The 18,606-nt window shown below is 33.6% G+C and overlaps 1 long non-coding RNA gene across 1 annotated transcript; it reads right to left on the reverse strand.

The window, feature by feature from the left end:
* Window positions 1–572: 572 nt before the first annotated feature.
* LOC143242856 (uncharacterized) lies at window positions 573–17,827 on the reverse strand. The gene is made up of 4 exons (XR_013023340.1): window positions 17,773–17,827; window positions 10,039–10,172; window positions 9,001–9,130; window positions 573–746 (listed from the first exon to the last, which is right to left on the reverse strand). It is a non-coding gene; the product is annotated as an uncharacterized LOC143242856 (long non-coding RNA).
* Window positions 17,828–18,606: the final 779 nt, after the last annotated feature.

Below are 18,606 nucleotides of genomic sequence, written 5' to 3' on the forward strand. Positions count from 1 at the left end.
TACCTTGGGTGAGAAGATTAGTTAACCAAAGACTTTTAAAAAATGCTGGTCTTTCATTTTTGATTTGTTTATGAATTTTGTGGAAAACTATCCAAGGGCTTTACACGCATAGCTGTCTCCAATTCTGAAGTATAAGACTAAAAGGAAGGTAGCTAAGGAACAGCCAGTGAGATTTGATAGTTACACTTATTGCACCCACAAGCCCCACAGAACACACATTTGCAGTAATGAAACACAGATAATAAAATCTTAGATTCACAGTTTGAGCACATTACTCACTTGGCTGCACCAAACTAATGGTCCATTATGAAAGATTTTACAAAAGCTCCAGATAAAAGAATAATGTGCAGCAGTATAAAATATGAATGTAAATAACAAAAACATGATATGAGTATACACATACTTATCTGTTCATTTTCTCAAAGTGTAATAGACATATAAAACTTTGTTAGCTAGTCTAATTTATAATGCAAAAATACACTACAGTTCTACAAAACACCTTTATCCAATACATACATACAAGTTTCATATTTTAAAAACCCTTTCAACTCTACAGTTTATCTTACCTGTGAGTTCACCATTTTTCCACAATGATTTAATAGAACTTCACTCAGAGATTCAATCAACTTCTTGAAAACAGAAAAGTTTCTACTTTTAAGGTAGCTCATCAGGTAAGTAAATGTGTCAACAATTGCAACTCCAAGTTTTTCAGTTGTAAGTTGATACAAACCATACCTATCTAAAATCTGAAAGAATCAACTAGTTCACATACATTTAAAGACTCACAGAAATGGTTAAGTGAAATGAAATGTAAATGATAAACCTTAACTTTAAAACTGTACTAGTGATAAAGTGTTTTCTTTTCATAAGCCATTGTGCCAATATCTTATAAAATAATTCAAAATAAAGAATCTGTAAAGTTTATTTTTCTTTTTTGTCATACTCTTTTCCTTTATATATAAACTCTCAGATCTAAAGTTTGCAATAGTTAATTTATTTGAAACCTACAACTAGCTAGTAGACAAGCAAAAAAAGTTATAAAATAAAAAATTATTTTAGTTTACTTTCTGTAAATGTAAACATTTTATTGCCTGAAAAAGACCAAAATAAAACCTGTGTGTTAGCCCCGAAACACACTTTCAAAATTCAAATTTAATTCTGAATTTCTTTATGGTTTGGTATCAAACACTTTTAGAATACTTAGAACTAATTTTACTTTGTTTTGTTCCTACGTTTGATCAGTTTAACAATTATGCAACTAGCTTAAGACATATAGCTACTTTAAAAACAAATGTTTTCTTCATGAACACATTGGAAACAAATTATAACAGAAGTTCTTGGAAGGTTTCTGACTTGTTTGAATGAATAACTACATACTATTCTGAATAAAGAAAAATAAACCAGTTCTACTTATAAACAATCTCAAATGTGGGAGGTAAAGAAAAAAAATTATTTTTCTAGGTTACACTGAAGGTAGTAATTATCTTCCTTAGTTGGTTGGTTGGTTGATTTGGTGTTTTATGGCACAAAGCAGCTGGGCTATCTGTGCTAAACATCCAGTAAAAGATAAAATTAAAGTAAAATAAAAGAAAATTAAGGTAAAAAAAACAAAGTAAAAAACCATAAACCAATGTTTACATCTAGTCTAAAGCATTAAAACAAAACTACAGTAATACAAGTTGTAGAGGACTTTCTGCAGCATAACTGTAACTATCATAACTCGCTAGGAAGATTAAAAGAGATAAGTACGAAAACCATCATCAGTCACCTGTAGCTGGCCTTTCCAGTCTTGGTTCCAAGTTATTTGATGTTATAGCTATTTTCAAAAGTAAAGTAATTAAAGTTTTAAAGGAAGTGTAGCAAAATTTTAATAGTAACTTGCCAGGTTGACTAACAGGTAGTTCAAACAGCAGCGTTAGTCACCTAAGTAGACCTTTCCAGTCCTATTTGAGTTACTTGACTTTACAGTCATTTTCTAATTTCAAATCAAACTAGATAGACTGTGATTCTCCAAAGGGATTCTCATCAAAGAAGGTCTAAAGAAACTTAAATGGCATTAGAAAGACTGATGGCCTTTAAAAAAACTAAAAACATTTCCAAGGTGGACAATGTCATTATGGACAAACCTTAGGACAGAATATGGTGAAAATGGCACCATCGTTGATAGTCATAACGATGGCAAGAAAGTAAAATGTGGTATACAGTGACCTGAGCATCACACAGACAACATAATGGTGTATCAGTTCCAGATAAATGAAAACAATGAGTTAAAAACTGTGACCAATGCATAGTCTAGTTAGAACAACTTCCTCCTTCCGATCCTTACGGTAACAAGGACAGCCAAAGTCTAATACAGGGTTGTATTTGGAAAAGCATGTTTTTGCATTGCTCACTCCAAATTGACTGCGAGATGGCACAGAGCCAAGCCTTGAATACAGGACCATAGTCCATGTATCAGACAGGCACAGCGGTGATAGTGCCAGAGCAGATAGACTTAGCTGCAGTGTCGGCAAGCTAGCTTCCATGAATACCAATATGGCCCAGTATCCAGAAAAACTGAATAGAAGTAGATGATAAAGAGAAATGGGCCAGTCAGTTGTGAATATTGGTGACAACAGGGTGTGAACCAATGTGAAGCGATTCTAGGGCCAGCAGAGAACTAAGCGAGTCAGTATAAATCATGCAGTTTGAGTACTGCTTAGCTTCTATGTGATCCAGGGCAAGAGAGATGGCATACAGTTCAGTAGTAAACACAGAAGCTGTAGAGGGATTCTACGTGCAACCATGGTAGAGTCCACACAGTCACCTGATTTTGAACCATCTGTATAAACAGGAATGGAAAGATGGTTCAAAAGATGATCAGCAAATAACAAGCAGTATTTCCAATCAGGAGTGTCTACTTTTCTCAGATAGCTTTAAGATAATTCACAATTGGGGATGGTAATAAACCATGGTGGGATGGGCTGACCAGTGGATACAGCAATGTTATCCAACGACAGACCCAATTCATCCAACTATGACTGGATATGAAGGCTAAAGGGAGCAATGGCATACCGTCTAGTCTGAAAAAGCATGAGCCAACGAGGAAAGAAAACACAACCCTAGATGGGATGCTTTGGTTAGGAACAAAGTTTCAAAGCATATAGTAAAGACAGTTGTAAATGGCAGAGGTGCAAAAGGTTCATGAGACTATGTATAAGCTCTGAACTGGGGAAGTACAGAAACCCCAGTGCAGAGCTGAAGTCCTTAATGATGAATAGTGTCCAGCATCTTTAAGGCCAATGGTCTGGCAGAGCCATAGACCAGTGATTCATAGTCGAGGTGGCCGAGCATAATCCAAGTGTGTTAAGATTCGAATTCCCATCACATCAAACATGCTCACCCTTTCAGCCATGGGGGCATTATAATGTTACATTCAATCACACTATTTGTGGGTAAAAGAGGAGCCCATGAGTTGGCAGTGGATGGTGATGACTAGCTGCCTTCCCTCTAGTCTTACACTGCTAAATTAGGGACAGCTAGCACAGGTAGCCCTCGAGTAGCTTTGCACGAAATTCAAAACAAGCAAACCATAGTCCAGTGTCGGTCAAATAAGAGCACGATATATCTTTAGCATAGAACATCGATCCACTCCACAAGTGATGGAAGAGAGGACAAGGAGGATGTTCAGTGCTCTTGTACATTTGACCTGTAGCTGCTTGATTTGTGGTATAAAGGTCAGCTTACGGTCAAAGATAAGCTCCAAGAACTTAGTCTCAAAGACCTCAGGCAGCACAACTTCACCGCTATGAAGTTCAGGATCAGGACGAATACCCCATTGGTGACAGAATTGCATGCAAACTGTTTTAGTGAGAGAGAAGGTAAAGCCCTTTGCTGTGATCCACTTCAGTAAATAATTGAGAGCAGTTTGTAGCTGCCGCTCAATATACCTCATGTTCAATGACTGGCATGAGATGTGAAAGTCGTCGATATAGAGCGTGTTTGCAACAGTGAGAGGGAGTTGTTCAGTGATGGCATTAATTTTTATACTGAAAAGTGTGACATTCAGAACACAGCCCCAAGAGACTCCAAGTTTCTACAGAAAAAAATGGTAAAGTGTTGAACCCACATGAACTTGGAATTGCCTGACCATTAACAAATTTTTAATAAATGTGGGCAAATGGCCACGTAACTCATATCTATGCTGTCTCACAAAATGCCATATCTCCATGTTGTATTATAAGCCTTCTCAATGTCAAAGAATATTGATACAAGATGTTTGAGAAAGGCTTTTCTGACTGACGTTTCAAGTCGAATCAGGTGGTCCATGGTGGAGTGCTGTCATCGAAACCCACAATGGGTGGGAGAGAGGAGGTTGTGTCATTCAAGAACCAAACTAGACAAGCATTAACCATCCTTTCTGAGGTTTTACAGAGACAGCTCACTAGATAGTAGTTTGAAGGAATCTTGGGATCATTCCCAGGCTAAGAAAAAGGTAGGACAGTTGCCTGGTACCAGGCATCAGGAAAAACATTCTCCTGCCAGACCTGGTCAAAAACAATCAGAAGAATAGTAAGAGAAGCAGGAGATAGATGGTGCAGCATTTCATAGTGTACATCATCAGATCCAACTGATGAAGGGCCAGTTTGAGTTTCACCAGTGTAAAGGGATGATTAGAATCATAGAGATATTCAGCTCAAAAGGACAGAAGTGTTTGCTCTTCCTGAGTCTTGATGGCTAAAAGGTGGAGGAAGAAGCAGAAGTGCTAGATTCCCAACAAAGTTTTCACCTAGAGTATCAGCAATGCTCCAGGTATCAGCTACTTCCTGACCATCAGGGAGCAAGATCGAGAGGGGGATGGAATTATACTGCCCATTGACCTTCTGAACCTTGTCATATATGACTTTAGAACTGGTGGTAGAAGATATGCTAGTCATGAACTTAATTCAAGATTCCCTTTGGCTTTGGCATCTTACCCACTAAGCACATTTCTAAAACTCAAATCAGTTTCAAAGAGTTGATCTCAAGCTGTCAACAACCATGTGACAGTTGAGTTACAAATATCCTTAATGAAAAGCATGCATCAACTTTTTAAAAGTTCTCCAATGTTCTTACCTTCCATGACTTATTGTGCAGACACTAAGAAAACATAAAAAAGCCCTGCTTTCCCAACATAAAGAAGACTTAACTGTTTGCTGTTGTGGTTCTAAGAATGAAAGTAAAAAATAATATGTAACAAATGTCAACCACATTACAACTGCTACATCCATGCTAGTAAGACCTTGTTTAATGCCAGGACTTATAGGTCCATCTGGGATATGACAGACACAACAGTGAATGAGATGCTATTTATGATGAATTTCTCCCAGTTGTGTATAAGAATATATTATAGAAGTATGTAACTATCTGCAATTCACTTTGATTCTAACAATATAAAACTCAAATCAATTAACTTTCCTCCAAAACACTAAAAGCAAATATCCCATTGAAGAGGAACAGTGTGTGTCATACAGAACACCGGTTCCAGAGAAGTAGAGCTCTTAAGCTCCTAGGAAGGTAAGAAGCTGGGCATTAACAAATGAGGTAAGTGATAAAACAGAGTTTAAGTAGGATTCTGAACTACAGTAAAAGATCATGAGAGAATTTAGTGAAGCAGACTAACCTGGAAGATATTCTTTTCTGGAGGGTGCCTTCCTCTTCATGTGCACTCATTAACAATAAATACAAATGTATAAATGGGAGTTAAGAAAAAAAACTTGTAGAACCACAGAAATTTTCAGGTCTGGTCAAAAGTAGTGGCAATCACATGTGAACGGGGTCAGAGTGCAAACTACTATCTTAATTTTGTAATGGAAATTTCTCAGTAGTAGCTAAAACTGGGAATGTTCCTGGGAATAAAGGATCTTTTATTTTAATTTGAAAAGAATGGCCAAGTTAGTTGGCACCCAAGGAACATCACAAAAAATAAAACAGAGCCAAGTATAGGCTTGACCATTCTTTCACAGTAATATGGGAAGTGTAAATAAAAGTTAGGAAAATAAATAAAAGACAGATATATGGTGATCCCCATCTTGAATAGAATTATAAGACCGGTGTTTTGTCTTCAATGTTTTGAAGGCTACATAAGATAGGAAAGGTACCTGCAGAGGTGCCATTAGCCACCAAATAACATCCTCTGTCAAGTTCAAGAAAGCATCACTATCTCTAAGAGCTCCAGCATAGAAGATTGAACTACTTTGAGGGCAAATGCAAAGGTATGTATCATATACATATGTTAGGGTTGGGGTGGCTCGCTGAGGCGACAAGAGATATTTACAAAATAGATGGAAAATAATGGACCAGTACAAGTATCATAAGATACTGATCCATCATGATATACCCAGTGGTTTATGTATTATTGGTCATGGATTCTACTACCAAGAAGATAATGACTTCAAACACTCATCCAACTTCAGTACAAGTATCATCAGATACTGATCCATCATGGTATACCCAGTGGTTTATGTATTATTGGTAATGGATTCTACTACCAAGAAGATAATGACTTCAAACACTCATCCAACTTAAGTACAAGTATCATCAGATACTGATCCATCATGATATACCCAGTGGTTTATGTATTATTGGTAATGGATTCTACTACCAAGAAAATAATGACTTCAAACACTCATCCAACTTAAGTACAAGTATCATCAGATACTGATCCATCATGGTATACCCAGTGGTTTATGTATTATTGATAATGGATTCTACTAACAAGAAGATAAAGACTTCAAACACTCATCCAACTTATGCAGAAATTAGTTAGCTAAGAAAGAAGCTGCTGGAACCATTCAAATGATGCAATGGTCCTACAGAGTCCCAGTCTCAACTCAATTGAGTAGATCTGGGATTTGATAAATCAAAACTTCACAGAACAAAAGTTTCTTCCAAAGAAATTTTATGGGAGTGTATTAGAGACACTTAGAAGAATATCCTACAAGAAACTTTAATTAAATATTTTACAACCATGCATGAAAGATGGGACAACTAGCACTTCCACCAAGTTTCTGTTGTACTGAATATGAAGATTAATACACTTCTGATGTTTCACGTGTGATTAATTTTCTATTGTCCTGTGAAAGTAATTGGATGCCTAATTTTTTACTTTGTCCTTAAAGTTTTGCACAGTACTGTATATGATTGTGAAAAGTATCAAACATACTGTTGGTGCCAACATGCTTTGTATTCACTGTGAAAAAAACCTATGCACAGAACAGATGAAGAAAAGTCCCATACTATCTGTGTATAGGTTTTGTCATAGTGAATATAAAGAATGTTGACACCAATAGCATGTTTGATATACAGTCAATATTTACATTGTTCTAAATAGAAGATAATTTACATGAAAGATTCTGCAAAACCCGCTCTTCCTATTGGTTATAAGGATACCATACAAGTTAAAACTGTCACTTAGCAATAGAGCTTCTAATTTGTAAGTGAGCATGGCTTATCTTGAACTAAGAACATTTTTATAATACTTTCCTCCAGGACAAGTTTTTGGAATGTAATCAAATTACTCATAAGCAACCTGTGTAAGTGTACTTTGAAAATCAACATGTTAATGTAGACATTCTATACCAGTTGTTAAAGTTGAGATTCACAACCACAGAAGCATCACATAACAACAAAAGCTATTGTTAATTATTGTTTTAGAGGTTTATTTTGAAGTAAAGAAATTCAAACTCAAATAATACAAAACTTTGAATTGCAGCATACCTTATAATAATAATGTGATTATAATGCACTGAGAGTAAAACGATTTAATTAAATATTGAAATGTAACTCAGTAATGTGCACAGAAAGCAGTTTACAACAAGTATTATTCTGATATGGTTAAGCTATTCAGGAACATTACAGTAAAGATTCAGACCAACTGCACAAGCCAATTTACCAATGCAATTAGAACAGCCCCAGATTAGATGGGAAAAAGCAAACCTGCTATGTGTATAAGGCCTTCTGAAAAAAAGTATATGGAGCATCAAGGGTAAAGATATTACAACTGAAGACAAAATTAGCTGAAGAGGTCCTTGAACAAAGGAAGGAAGGAGGTTTGTGGCAGATAAGGTAGCTCTGTAACCAGTTATGAAGGAAGCTGAGAAGCCATAATTATGAAACAAGAACACGAAAAAAAAAAGAAAATTGTTGAAAATTTGGAAAATAGTGCCTAATGCACAAACTCTGGAGCAGTGGAAAAGTTTGTCTTGAATCTTGGGGTTCTTATAGGTGACTACTTGAACATTCCTTTCTTAGTCAATCAATCCACTGTGAAAGAGAATTTGGTTTCTTTGAGAAAGGATTAAGTACAGCCAAATATGTAACTGTTTATGTCTAATGTGAAAATATTACTTCTGAGGTCGTTATGAGGTAGTGCTGACATAGTAATTGGACAAATTTATACTAGAAAGCTAAAATAGTAAAAAAACCATGATAAGCTAGCCAAAATAAAGAAGCTTTATTTGAATTATCTTATACACTTATTTCTCTTCAGCTATTTTCCTTATGTGGTGGCCATTGCCTTCTTCATCAGAAGTGTAAAAATTGATCCAATTAATCTAGATGCCAAGCCTCCATCATATGACCTCAAAGAAGCCAATATAATTTCCCTATCCTTTTTTATTTTGATAAAGGAGTACTTTTCCTCAAGACTATGAGTTGTTAGTTCTAAGGAATTACCATTACATTATGCAAAAGGGAGCAACACAGTGATTGCAGCTGTGGTCACACAGTAACCATGTAGCATTATGCACTTACTATATACTGAGTGACTAGATATCATATATGAAAATATTTACAAGATATCCAGATTTTGATGAAGCATATTCTATGTGGAGATTTTTGTATATCTTAGTTAAAAGCTTTAAAATAATCATAATTATGTACAGAAAAATAAAATGATACCAATCTATAAGCTTGATCCAATTTTCACCACAAAATTTATAAATTGAAAGCTCAATGATAAAATTAACCAGAAGCTCTCACCTCAACCAGATGAATGGTAGAACAATACAATATTGTTCCATCCACTGAATATACCAATGGTGTATAACCTAGAACACAGACTGTCTTCTCCAACACTGAACTAAGACGGGTTTCTAATTCCTGTATGTTGCTTTCAAGAAATAAGGGAAAAAAAAATAAACAATTATTATCCAAATTTTAAGACTATTAAATTGCTTTAACACTAGAAACTTTCTTTTTTTTTTTAAAGTTCCCAGAATATTTTTGTTCTTATTCTTATAAGCTTTTATGGGTTGCATACATCTAGAGCATAAGAATTGGCTACTTTGGTTTCTTTAGTAAGTCCCCAATACAGAGACCAAAGTAGCAACCACTCTAAATGCAGCCAAATGCAGCCCATAAAAAAAATTTAAATCTGTCACAATCTCTTTAGCCAAAACTACCCTAAAATATTTTTGTTACACCTGAAATTTATTTGGTAAAGAGATCAGTCAGACTTATGTATTATCAAATATGTAAATGTTATTTTATTGTTATTCCAATTTGATTATAAAAATTTAATATAAACAATTCTAAGAAGTTATGAGTGAAAGTAAAGAAGAATATGTCAACCACACAAAATGTCTCATATCCAGTGCTGGTGAGGCTTTTCACCAATAACAGGGCTCATCATTCTGGGTGAAATGTGGCTGACATGGTAGTTGTCTTGCTTTATTTATATCAGCAGTTGCATGAGCAGAAACTACAATGATGTGAACTAAATTATGTAAGTCATTCATAAGTCAGATTACAGTTGGAATTAATAACATAATATTTAATATTTAGTTATTTATTTTTAACAACATTTATTATTTTACTTGAATTAACAGAAGAAGAACAAGGAAATCAGCAATAAAATAAACTTTAAAATGATTTATATCTAACTCCAACCTTTAATAAAATAAACTTAAAATGCAACAAATACCTAGAACTAAGATTGTGAATTATCTAACAGATAAAACTGGATTACAAATGAAATAAAAACGTTAGATACTACAATATAAAGATATGTGTTTATACCTGTGTTTAGATTGTTTTTCTGAGCAGCAAAATTTTACTTATCCAAGTAAGCAACTGAAGAACTGACAAAAAGTAGTTTGAATGTCTGGTAAGCCACTTGCACTAAGGACATTTTGCATCACACTTAATGTGGCCTGGTAAAAAACAAAATGCATATTACGTTATCATTCTCACAAAAATAACAAATCTTTAGACCTAAAAATCATTACAGAAACTAAACTTTCTAAACAAATTCAAATAAAACAAAAATATGCCTCCAGCTTCAGCATGCTAAAGATATATTTTTCTAACTGAAGTATAGATATACACATAAAAAAACTTACAAAAAAAATTAAAACACTAAGACATTTCTTTAATTCATTTTAATTATTTATCTAAAAAGATGAATTTTTCTTGTTTGAATGTGTTACTGATAACACAGACTTCTATGATATTTTCATTAACCTTTTGATCTGGAATATATCAACTACCGAAAAGTTGTTTATCAAGAATACAATTAAAGTTACAGGCAATGAAGTTTGTGTTTTAAGTAGAAATAATTTGAAGCACAAACATCAAATGAATGAACATGAAAAAACCTATATTCCTATAACTTACACTAGAGAAAATGAAGCTTTTTATTTTTTCAAAGCTGGCTAATTTAAGTATTGTTAAGAAGAGCATTTATTAGGTCATTTTATATGAAATGGCTTATTTTCATAGTAGAACAGTGACTGTGATTAGAATAAGCTGAATACAGTAACTTGACTGTATGCTATTTGATACTGATGAGAGTGCCGTGTTTTACATTTGCCTGTCATGTCAAGTTGTATTATAATTGTTTTGTATTTCTTTGGAACCCTACACAAGATGATTTCTTCAAAAGAACTGAAACTACTTTTTTGATATGAGCTCAAATTGGCAAAAAAATGCAGGCAAGGTTGCTAAAACATCAATTTGGCACTGGAACAAGGGAATACTTCTCAAACTACTATTCGTTCTGGTAATAGGAACCTCGAGAATAAACACTGAGGAAGGTTTCAATCTGTTGTGAATGAAGAAACAGTAAGTGCTACTGCATAAGCTAGCCCACACATGACAGTTCATATTAAGTGCTACTGCATAAGCTAGCCCACACATGACAGTTCATATTAAGTGCTACTGCATAAGCTAGCCCACGCATGACAGTTCATATTAAATGCTACTGCATAAGCTAGCCCACTCATGACAGTTCATATTAAGTGCTACTGCATAAGCTAGTCCACACATGACAGTTCATATTAAGTGCTACTGCATAAGCTAGCCACACATGACAGTTCATATTAAGTGCTACTGCATAAGCTAGCCCACACATGACAGTTCATATTAAGTGCTACTGCATAAGCTTGCCCACACGACAGTTCATATTAAGTGCTACTGCATAAGCTTGCCCCACATGACAGTTCATATTAAGTGCTACTGCATAAGCTAGCCCACGCATGACAGTTCATATTAAATGCTACTGCATAAGCTAGCCCACACATGACAGTTCATATTAAGTGCTACTGCATAAGCTAGCCCACACATGACAGTTCATACATATTTAGTGCTACTGCATAAGCTAGCCCACGCATGACAGTTCATATTAAGTGCTACTGCATAAGCTAGCCCACACATGACAGTTCATATTAAGTGCTACTGCATAAGCCAGCCCACACATGACAGTTCATATTAAGTGCTACTGCATAAGCTAGCCCACACATGACAGTTCATATTAAGTGCTACTGCATGAGCTAGCCCACACATGACAGTTCAGGCACTTTCAGTGGACTGAGAAGTTTCCAGTGCAACTGTTTCTCATCACCTGGCTGCAATCAGAAAGTTAAAAATTTGGGCAAAGAGGTACCACATGAACTGATAGAAGAGCAGAAAACTGGTTAGGAACAAGAGGGAGTCATTCTTAAAGCAAAGCATTACCTATGACAAGAAGTGGATCCTATATGGAAAAAAAAACCTATGCAGAAAATATAGCATACTTTGATTATTAAAACTGGTGTTTGTAAAAAATATGGAGTTTTAATTTTTTACATATACAGTCAGCCATGAAACAAACTACTACATCAACAAAACCACTGTAATAACTGAATGTCAAAAAGATTATTGTACTATTAAAACTTTAACTGTACTAAATAGATGTGACATCATACTAAGAGGACATACCATAGTGTTAAGAAGATACCAAACCATCCTCAGTGTAAAAAAACAAGCATCCTCAATAATCATCAACAAGTACCCTGAAGTATCAGTATTCCCAGAAGAAAACTGTGGTAACACAACATCAACATGAACACTGTACTAATATAGCAACATAAAGATCATTGTACTGACAATGCATAAACAAGGATACAATAATTAACAATATACTAGAATAACTGTAGTGTACAGGTTAATATGTTCACTGTACTAATATGCATTAACAAGATCAATATGCTGAAACAACAGCCAAAAGATATCCAAGGTAACAGAATGCCTACAAAGTCATTATAATAAGAGCACATCATAAAGCTAGTATACTGTCTGTTCATGATGCAATAGTATACAGGATAATGACAAAAAAAAAAGAGAGAGAGAGAAAAAAATATTACCACACTGACAACACAACTGTATATATATATATATATATATTCAGGGAACCATCAAGCCCAACACAACACCAGAATAACAAAACGTTATGATAACATAAAATAACTAAAGATCACTGCAATAAAGGAACAGATAAAATCCATTGTACAAAAACATATATAACAACACTGTATTAACTCTCTCAACACAGCCTTGAACTGTATGACTGACCATGTGACCACCTTGTGCTTGTTTACAGTCTGTTTAGATTTAATACTTCTAACTTTCAAAGTGGTATATTTTCAAAAATCTGGCAATGTTTCAGTTAATATTACAAGTCTCTAACATACAAAAAATCATATTTAATTAAATAAAATAAAGATTTGTCCCTATGATAATTTGTTTTGAATAATCTGTGTGAAAAGTTATTTTAATGTTAAAATTAAAATACCTCCTTTGTATATAACCCTAAGACCTCCATAAATACATTTCAAACATTTTTCAGTAAATCTTGATAGTTTATATGTTATTTTTCTAACCCAACTCAAAACAGGATTGATTAACTTGACTGACCTTGAAACCACCAAAACAATAAAATAAATTTAAAAAAACCCTGAATTACACTTTCTTCTTTCTAGAATGACTTCATATTGCAAGAAGAAACTATATTCATTTATCCTAAGTAGCTCTTAGTTTGTAACACATCTATTTATAATTAAGGTTTATCACCATTTAAACTGCAACAAACTACTGTCAAGCCATTATAAGATGTAAAATCAAGTCAAGAAACATCCAGCTCACATTACGCTATCGAATTACATTACCCATGAGCTACTACAACTAGTACAACAAGCTCAAGTGTCTCGTGAAAAATTATACTTATTGTTGATTTTACTTTATCTTAACTTAAAAAATATCCTTACTTATTTTTTACATTTTAGTTGCTTTTATAATTATACACAAAAAATAAACATAAACAAATAAATAAATGAAACACTTGAACAATCTACACTGTTTCTCTTGATTGTTGAAGAGAGTTAACCATAACTTTTAATGCTGCTTATATTATCGCAATTTATAATTTTATTTTATTAAATAATGCTACAAACAACATAGACTATAACATGCAAAATTTACACAAATTTCCTTATCACTCAAAAATTTACTAGCTTTCTAGATCTGTGACAAGAGTCATTACAAATTAATCCAAGCTAGTCATTTCTCAATGGAACGTTGGTTATACAGAACAAAATATTGTGAAATACATCATTTGATAGAATGAAAACCTTAACTGTCTATTAGTTATAGGTAACATACAGTTAAGCATAAAGAGAACTATGAACACAACTTGAAAGAGAGGATGTGACAGCAGGAGTCTGACTTTCTATTCAGTAGAAAAAAATGTTGAAGACTATATTTAATGTGGTTTATCTGAGCAACGATGATTTTAGAGAAAGTAGTTTTCATTCAATTTCATACTTCTTCCATGGGTGGTGGATAAAATCTGCCATGAGAGCATGTGTCGTGTGTCACACTAGGAAATATTCAGGATTTTTTAAGATAGTGCGTTGCAAAATTAAGAGCTGATTATTTATATGTTATTAAAATATGGTTTATTAACAAAGGTTTTATGCTATTCTAATTGGCATACCATAACCATGAAGTTGTTTAATAAAATATTCAAGGTAAGACACTAAAACATTGTGTCATGTTCAGCACCCAGTGCGATGGGGTTAAAGGAAAAGATAAGACAATTGTACTATAACATCAACAAAACTACTGTGCTAAAGGAATACAAACCAGAGCATTACACCAACAAAACAAAAACACCACTATAATAAAGGAATAAATTCAAGTCTACTATACCAGAATATCAATAACACTACTGTAATAATGGAACAAAAACATGACTACTGTACCAGAACATCAGTAACACCACTATACTAAAGGAACAGAAACAAGACTATTGTACTAGAACACCCATAACACCACTGTATTAAAAAAAACATAAACAAGACTGCTGTACCAGAACATTAATGACACCCTGCTCTAGAGGAACAGAAACAATAGTATATCAGAATATCAATAACATCACTGTACCTAAAGGACAGAAACAAGATTACTATACCAGAACACCACTGCACTAAGTGAACAGAAACAAGATGACCGTACCAGAACATCAATAACACCACTGTAATAAAGGAACAGAAACAAGACTACTATACCAGAAACTCAATAACACCACTATACTAACTAAACGGAAACAGTACTAATGTACCAGAACATTAATAATGCCACTGTACCTAAGGAACAGAAACAGGACTAATGTACCAAAACATCAATAATGCCACTGTACCTAAGGAACAGAAACAAGACTAATGTACCAGAACATCAATAATGCCACTGTACCTAAGGAACAGAAACAAGACTAATGTACCAGAACATCAATAAACACCACTGTAGCTAAAGAACAAAAACAAGACTAATGTACCAGAACATTGGTACTAAAGAAATGTTTTGACTGTACTAAGTCATGAACAGTGTAATAATAGCACAGTAACATTTAGTTCTATGTAGGTAATCCAAGTAATTGTTAACAACACACAAACGTACTACATTATCTTACTTAGAAAATTATAGAGGAATCCATCAGTAACAACAGAGCATTTTACAATGTGAGGTGCACATAACATGAAACTTATTATTAACATAAACATAATATATTCATTGACCCTCTGGGTGGAGAATGGCAGTTCTTCAGGATGGACATACATGGTTATCAATACCTAGCAGTTTTCGTATTAGTAGTAAAGTATTCTATTACCAAAACACTCATCAACCTGTGCAAAAATTATTTAGCTAAGAAAGAAGCTGCATCATTCAAATGATGCAATGGCCCCTCTAGAGCCCTGATCTCAATCCAGCTATGCAGAGCTGGGATTTGATAGATCCAAAATAAGATAAATCAAAAGTTGCATATAAAGAAACTTTATGGGAGTGTATTAGAGACACTTAGAACAATATCCTAAAAGAAACTTTAATTAAATATTTTACAACCATGCATGAAAGATGGGACAACTAGCACTTCCACCAAGTTTCTTTTGTACTGAATATGAAGATTAATACACTTTTGATGTTTCACGTGTAACCAACTTTCTATTGTTTTGTGAAAGTAACCTGACACCTAATGTTTGACTAACATTTTGCACAGTACTGTAAAGCTGGTAATATAATGCTTGTATCAGTGCAGGTTTAGAATACAAGTTGTGTATCTTGTGGTCAGTGCTCTTACTTTCTTCAATTTCATGCTATTTCAGAAACTATACAACTGCTTCAATAAATAAGGACAAGTACAAATAACTGATAAAATTAAAACTAGGTATAGCTCATTTGATATATAAAACACAATATTATGACCAATGATAATATCAAATTAATTTGTCTTATTTTCTTTCACATTTTAATGGCTAATTTAATCATGTGTGAAAAACTGTATGAGAAGATGAGAAAATGATTATGTCATAAATGGAACAATGCAGACAAAATAAAACTTTAACAAAAAAAATCTCTCTAATGGATACATTTACATGATTTAAGACACAGGGAAAAAGAAAACCAGATGTGACAAAACTATTAAAAATCATTTCACAATTATATTTCAAAAAATTCATAATCTAAAATAGTACACAAATACTAAACAAACTTACATAATTTTTCAAGTACAAGCATAGATATTATCCAATTAGGTTGCACATTTTAGTGGGAGAGGGCAACAAACAACAACAGCACAACATCAACTAGCCAGTCCAAAGGGTTAAAAATAAGATCATTTTAATTCCCATCTTCAAAACATGTGCAGGATATATTTTGCTCAATATTAAATAAGCCACTTACATATTCTAGATATGCCAGTCAGATGCTATTAACTGAATTCAAAATTGACTCAGATCTAATATAAAATTTTCTCTCTGTATAAGGACAAAATCTATGTTTGTCTTATCTTACACCTCCTAGCTCGCAGGGGCTAACCTCAACCAAACTTTGTGGGATGATAATTTGGAATAAGGGACACTTAATGAATGTTCACAATTCCTTCCCTTCATTATTACTATTACTGAGTATTTATCATCTTTGATGTAAATTAACATTATCTACATTCACATATGGTGCCACATCTATACACAAAAAAAAACACTTAAACTTTCAATAGAACAACACATACACAGTGTGTATATATCTCAGAGAGTGCACTAGCTTTATCTATGGAAGAATTCAAAGAAATAATATGGTTGCCAAAATTGCAATACAACATAAACTTGCCTGAAGCTTCTGCTCCAATAGCCAACATAATGCTGGTGTGAAATGTCCTTTCTTCAGTTATACCCATTTCCTACTTCAAACCATGATCTTTGAATTTTGACCTCCAAGCCACTTCTGTGCCCAATGGTTGTCAATTAATTAATCATATGAAACATTGTAATAGGACATTCAGAGGGGGGTGTTGAAAGTAGGTAACAGTAAGCATCTCTAATGCCACTACTTCTTCCTACAAGGTCACCCTGACCATCACACAGTGTATACCATATCTAAAGTATACACATATTGAGTTTTAAAGTTTATACAAAACTTTCGTTGAGGTAATAATTAATGCTGTAATAATGTGTTATATTATAAATAAATTGTGTAAAGTTAGTATTTTTGTATTATTTATTACAGTATCCACCCACAAACTTTGTTTTAAGCTTATAAACCCAAACAAAGAACAGGTACCTCATCTTGTGTGACAAACTCAAAGAAGTTAATTAAGTAATTATGGATACCTTTAGTCTCATCAGTACTAATTATAGTTCCACTCTGGTACAGTAATAAATCTACAGACTTACAATGCTAAAATCAGAGGTTCGATTCCCATGGGTAAACTCGACAGATAGCCCAATGTGGCTTTTTTATAAAAAAACATACACATACTAATTATAAGAATGCAACAAAGTACCTGATTACTTTCATTATTCACAGTTAAGGTTGTCACAATCTACTGGCACAGTGGTGTAGTGACTGGTCATACAATCAACAACTAATTTTAAATATCAGTACTTAATTTCATTATAAACTTATAATTAAGTACATTAAAGCAATTTATAACTAAATACATACCAATTTAAGATCAATTCCTCCTAATTCTAGTTGCTTGCATAGTATATTCCACAATTCTCTTTACTTCCTGGTGTAAACTGAAGTAAGTCAAATACCAGTAACTCCATTACAAACCTAAAGATGCAAAGAAAGAATAACCACATTACAAATTATACAGTTGGACGATGCTTTTAAAATGAAACATTTCATTGTAATACCTTATCTTATTGAGTTGCTAATCACATTTTTAAGTTTTTAATATATTTCAAAATTAGTCCATACATTGAAAGCAATATATGGAGCTCTTAGACTGAAAAGCTGTTTCAATTTTTGCTTGAATCTCACAAACATTAGTTACTCTGTACCGAACAGTTAAGAATAAACAAAAGTTGAAATATTATAACCAGAAAAGACAAAATCACTACTATAAGATCTTACTGAAGAACATGGTCTATGTTACAATATTTAATGAAACAACTGTTTGAATTCTTACTTTTCAAGTGAACTACAGTGATTAAGGTGTTTGTGAACTAGTGCTAAGCCTTGTAACATTTTCACAAGGTTAGATTCCATGTAAAATGCAAAACAAGGTACAAAGCAGCCTTTCTGCAATTCTGTAAAGAACATATCCAATGAATGCACAGCATGTGGAGTCATATCCTTTTTAAAGATGAATCATGGTTCACTCTGTACTTAAATAGCAGGCATATAATAATTTTAAACCAGATCAAGCCATTACCATGCATGAACTTATCAAGTACAACCCATCACTGAAATGCATACAACCTCTGTATATATGAGCAATGACAGATGTACAAACACTTTCAGGAAGGGCCTAGGTCCCTGGACCAACTT

Source organism: Tachypleus tridentatus, unplaced genomic scaffold (assembly GCF_004210375.1).
Source record: "Tachypleus tridentatus isolate NWPU-2018 unplaced genomic scaffold, ASM421037v1 Hic_cluster_2, whole genome shotgun sequence".
Taxonomy (NCBI): Eukaryota; Metazoa; Arthropoda; class Merostomata; order Xiphosura; family Limulidae; genus Tachypleus; species Tachypleus tridentatus.